This window comes from Maylandia zebra, linkage group LG11 (genome assembly GCF_041146795.1).
Source record: "Maylandia zebra isolate NMK-2024a linkage group LG11, Mzebra_GT3a, whole genome shotgun sequence".
NCBI lineage: Eukaryota > Metazoa > Chordata > Actinopteri > Cichliformes > Cichlidae > Maylandia > Maylandia zebra.
Genome location: NC_135177.1, coordinates 2,750,119 through 2,756,118, shown reverse-complemented (window position 1 = coordinate 2,756,118; position 6,000 = coordinate 2,750,119).

The following is a 6,000-nucleotide window of genomic DNA, read 5'->3' as shown; positions in this document are numbered from 1 at the left end:
TGCACAGGCACTGAGAAAAAAAGCGGAACACAGGTCCACCACGGTAAAATGTATAGCTGTGGATGGAATGGATGTCAATATGCTGGGAACGTCTGAGAGGTGGCAGAGGCATAATGACTGCATTAATTTGCCTTAAGTCTTGTATGAAACGCCATATGCCAGGTTTGTTAGGCTTTGGCACAGGATTGACAGGAGTGTTATATGGAGATACTGTGGGCTTTATTACTCCAGCTGTCAATAAATCTCCTATGATGACATCAAGGGCTGCGGCTTTTTCGGCGGAAATGGGATATTGCTTGACATATACTGGCTTGTTGTTTTTCAGCTGTGCGTGATAAGGTGTACAGTCAATAAATCACTGGTGTGAGCAGTTATCATGTTGTTGAACAGTGTGAGAGAGACAAAAGTGTGGCTCCCAGTCATGGGATTACCTGGTAGTGGCGTCTGTACACGTTTTTTTGGCACAGTGTGTGACATAGAGTACCGGACAAAAAGGATGTTGCTTTCATTCTCTGCTGAGGGTCCAGCTGACACAGAGGCTGTTCCTTCTCCATGATGTCGGTGCATAGGGCAGAAAAAACATAGCTGTTATCAGTGTCAGCAAACATTTCACCCTTTGTGTTAAATGAAATACACAAATTAATTTTTGCTCTGGGTGTCTGCGGCTGCTGGAAAACTGAGCTAAATTTGCACCTCTAGCTTGTCTACCTTGTGGATTAAAATTCAGGTTGTAAGACTCCAGCCTAGATGTGGGGCCATTATTGCATGCTTCCCTTTGTTGCCAGTTACCTTGACTGGAAGAGCTCTGCTGACGCCTAGTGGCAGGAGCTTGTCCTGCATTTTGTGGTTGAGGCGCGCGTGCTCTAGTGGAAGCTGCAAATTGACACGCCCTAGACCAATGTCCTATCTTTCCACAGCAAAAACACACATCTCTACTCTTATCTTTCTGTCCTCTGAAACCTCCCTGCTGTGCTGGGGCAGGTGGTACTCTTGCATACATTAGTTTCTCACTTTCTTCTGGATCTGTCTGAGATCTTTGAATTATTCTGACCCATGTTCAGTGACTTCCAGAGGGGTTTACACGCTTGAAGGATTTATGTTAGTATTTTTAGCTGAGGCACAGCTGAGGTTACTTTAATTTTATTGCTAGCAATTTTTGTTTTTTGTTTTTGGTAAGCAACTTCTCACTTAACGAGCAACTTCTCGCAAAACAACAGGCAACTTCCTGTGTCTCTCTGCTTTTAATTTACTTTATTCGGGGACTAAGGAAGTCGTCAGTGTATCCCATTTATCTGGGCCACTAAGTAAAACTTCATCAGCATATCCCGTTTCTTTATGGATCGATCACTGAGAAAGGTATAATACAGTCCCATATAAATATAAAAGACACGTATTTACCTTTGTCAGCGGATCCCACTTCTGACACCAAGTTGAAAGAAATCTCGGTCCCGGGTTTCTCCGTGGATCGGGTTTCCTCCGAGGCGTGGGCACCTATAAGCAGAGTTTTGTCTTTACCCTATAAGATTCAAAATTATTCAAAGTAACACTCAGGTATGCCGTTCAGCAGGTTAGTTACAGCGCCGGGAGTAGCTTGGGAGAACAAGGAAACACAGACTGCTTCAGGTTGCTTTCCCAAAATCAACTCAAAGGTTTATTCATCAGACAACAGTTTATATAGAGGAAAAAGGTTTGTGTGTCAGCAGGTTCTCAGTTCAGACCGGTACAGACCAAATAAGGAAGCGTCTTCCTGCCTTCTGAGCAAAGAAGTATCCTTTGTATAGTTTATCAGTTCAGCTACAATTTATGATTATCCCAGCAAAATACACTCCTAGACATAGAATACAGAGTTCTTTCATTAGTGAATTCTGAAACAAACCACCTGGCCTTTAACAAGCTCTTTTCTAGGAGATAAAGAAGGGAGGATGGGAGTAAGGAAGTGATCTCTGTGGTGTTTTCGACCTTGAGGTACCAGCCTGTGATTCTTACACATTAATTCTTGGGTCACAGAGAAAGAGAAAAACAACTAGTAAATGGGCCTTATTGAGTAACAGTTTTCCTGTATAATATCACTATAAAACAATATCCTGTAAATGCTACCATGGTATCAAAATATCACAACAGAGTTCTCTTTCATAGTGTGTCTTCTGTCCTGTTTTCCTCCTCTTCTGGGATTTTTTCCTTCCCACTGTCATCAAGTGCTTGCTCAGTAACAGGTCATCTAATTATTGTTTTGTTTCTTTCTCTATGGGTTTAGCCTGTTGTAGGGTACTTTACAATATAAAGTGCCTTTAGGGGACTGTTGTTGTTATTTGGTGCTATATTATATTAATGAACTGATTTTAATTCAGTAGTTTGCTGAAATTAGCCTTCACATTTTCCACTGTTAATAACTGTTGAAGATTTAATATATTTTTTTCTTCTGTTTTTGTAGGGAAAGCAGACTCAAGGTCATCAAAGGCCCAAAGGACCGTCCTGTAAACCGGCAATAAACCAGAATACCAATATAAAGATTTTTCTTTATATTACCAGTGGCCAAGTAAGTTACAAAACTCAGTGGATCAAAAATTAAAAGGACTGCCACGCCCAGACCCAACCCCGCCCAGGCAAAGCCCACATCGGCAGCACAACTGATCAGGTGAGCTGACTTCTCATCTGATCAGTTGTGCTGTCTTAAATAGACCAAAATGGAACTTTTTGGCCAAAATGCAAAACGCTATGTGTGGTGGAAAACTAACACTGCACATCACTCTGAACACACCATCCCCACTGTCAAATATGGTGGTGGCAGCATCATGCTCTGGGGGGGCTTCTCTTCAGCAGGGACAGGGAAGCTGGTCAAAGTTGATGGGAAGATGGATGGAGCCAAATACAGGGCAATCTTGGAAGAAAACCTCTTGGAGTCTGTGAAAGACTTGAGACTGGGACGGAGCTTCACCTTCTAGCAGGACAAATCACAACAGGATCCCAGCAGTGATAGGATTTAGGATGGGACTCCCCCAGAGATGAAGATGGAGGCTTGGATGGAGCTCTGAGGGAAAGCGGTGAGACAAAGGTTACACAAATGAGAGTCTGACAGGCAGGATGACAGAAGAGCAGTGAGATTTAAAGTATATGGAATGGGAGCTGATTAGCTCACACAAGGTGGGCAAGACAATGACTGGAGTATAGTAATGAAGTCAGCAATGAAACAAAGGCTTGAGAGCTATCAGTCCATAAAGAGAGATAAGAAGAGAGCCTGTAATAAGGCTCAGAGGTAATTGGAGGCCAGGAGAGGCTATTATACAAAGTTTAGAGAACAAAGTTTTTGTAAAGACGAACAGAAATGTGGATAAAAATGGAAAAGAGTTTGTTACCACCACCAGCTCCATGTCATGGCTTACCAGGACTTTTTTGAGGTAAAAATATGACATCAGAGTCAAAACTGATGTACGACAAATAGCTTGATGATGACCAGCAGCTCAGTCATTAAATATTGAGGAAATCTGGTTGCAGAAATAGCAGCATCTATTCCAAAAGTGTGATCTGAGCATCATTTAGGGGCTGATACCCCACCTGAGAAGCAGTTTTTAAAAAATACTAAGAATTTAAACATTGAGTGACTGATAAGAGTTGAAAAGAAAGGAAAAGATGTAAGTAAGGAAGTAGCTGTTGATTGAAGTCTGATGAAGCTACAGAGCAAAGTGGAGTCCCTCCGCCAAAAAATAAGACCAGTCATACCGTGGCAGGGAGAAACAACTCTAAGAAAAATAAGTCACATGACATTAGCTGCAGCTCAACGTTAAAGACAGACTGACATAATACGTGAAGAGAATATGGGGAGGAGAAGTTAGTGAGAAGGATACAGATTGAAACTGATGGCAAAAAGGCTTCAGGAAGACTTGAAGATGTCAGGAGAGACAAGACAAAGCCTCGAATAAAAGCCTGAGGGCCATCAGAGGCAAGGAGAGTTAAACCAGAAGTGGTGATAATCCTCACAAGGCCATCAGAAAGTCTTTGACTTTATTTATTTTCTGCTGTGTTTTACTTGCATCTATTTGTGAGTGAGTGTAAACACAAAATATATATTTTATGTGCTGGAATGTGCAGAAAATAGGTTTAAATGTTAAACACATTTCTTCCAGTCAGAGAATGTTGCATATAATTAAGTTTTTGCTTGATGCATAAAGTTAAAAGATTAAAACTAATAAAACAAGTTATAAAAAGGGACTTTTGTATTTTTGTATGTCTACATTTTGTATGATGGATGATATAGAAAAAGTAGACAAATAAATAGACAAAAAACTCATTAATATCAAAGCTGAATGTTTTTGGAAGTAGTTTTTAGTTTGTTTTTAGTTTTAGCTATTTTAGGGGGATATCTGTGTGTGCAGGTGACTATTACTGTGCAGAATTATTAGGCAACTTAGCAAAAAACAAATATATACCCATTTCAATTATTTATTTTTACCAGTGAAACCAATATAACATCTCCACATTCACAAATATACATTTCTGACATTCAAAAACAAAACAAAAACAAATCAGCGACCAATATAGCCACCTTTCTTTGCAAGGACACTCAAAAGCCTGCCATCCATGGATTCTGTCAGTGTTTTGATCTGTTCACCATCAACATTGCGTGCAGCAGCAACCACAGCCTCCCAGACACTGTTCAGAGAGGTGTACTGTTTTCCCTCCTTGTAAATCTCACATTTGATGATGGACCACAGGTTCTCAATGGGGTTCAGATCAGGTGAACAAGGAGGCCATGTCATTAGTTTTTCTTCTTTTATACCCTTTCTTGCAGCCACGCTGTGGAGTACTTGGACGCGTGTGATGGAGCATTGTCCTGCATGAAAATCATGTTTTTCTTGAAGGATGCAGACTTCTTCCTGTACCACTGCTTGAAGAAGGTGTCTTCCAGAAACTGGCAGTAGGACTGGGAGTTGAGCTTGACTCCATCCTCAATCTGAAAAGGCCCCACAAGTTCATCTTTGATGATACCAGCCCAAACCAGTACTCCACCTCCACCTTGCTGGCGTCTGAGTGGGACTGGAGCTCTCTGCCCTTTACCAATCCAGCCACGGGCCCATCCATCTGGCCCATCAAGACTCACTCTCATTTCATCAGTCCATAAAACCTTAGAAAAATCAGTCTTGAGATATTTCTTGGCCCAGTCTTGACGTTTCAGCTTGTGTGTCTTGTTCAGTGGTGGTCGTCTTTCAGCCTTTCTTACCTTGGCCATGTCTCTGAGTATTGCACACCTTGTGCTTTTGGGCACTCCAGTGATGTTGCAGCTCTGAAATATGGCCAAACTGGTGGCAAGTGGCATCTTGGCAGCTGCACGCTTGACTTTTCTCAGCTCATGGGCAGTTATTTTGCGCCTTGGTTTTTCCACACGCTTCTTGCGACCCTGTTGACTATTTTGAATGAAACGCTTGATTGTTCGATGATCACGCTTCAGAAGCTTTGCAATTTTGAGACTGCTGCATCCCTCTGCAAGATATCTCACTGTTTTTGACTTTTCTGAGCCTGTCAAGTCCTTCTTTTGACCCATTTTGCCAAAGGAAAGGACGTTGCCTAATAATTATGCACACCTGATATAGGGTGTTGATGTCATTAGACCACACCCCTTCTCATTACAGAGATGCACATCACCTAATATGCTTAATTGGTAGTAGGCTTTCGAGCCTATACAGCTTGGAGTAAGACAACATGCATGAAGAGGATGATGTGGACAAAATACTCATTTGCCTAATAATTCTGCACTCCCTGTATGTGTATTTTCATTTATTGAGATTGTGTACTGTACAATGTTTGTGGAATGTTAGAATTTGGTAAACTCACCTGAGAGTAAATAATGGTTTAGTCCTTAACAGCTGAGAGTATTTAAGGCTGTCATTAGACAGAGGAGTGATTGCTGTTAGAAGGCGTGACCTGCTATTGACTGTCATGGTTTAGATATATGTAGGCAAATAAACACCTCTTGCTTCCACCATACTTTGTCTTAGTCTCCATCTT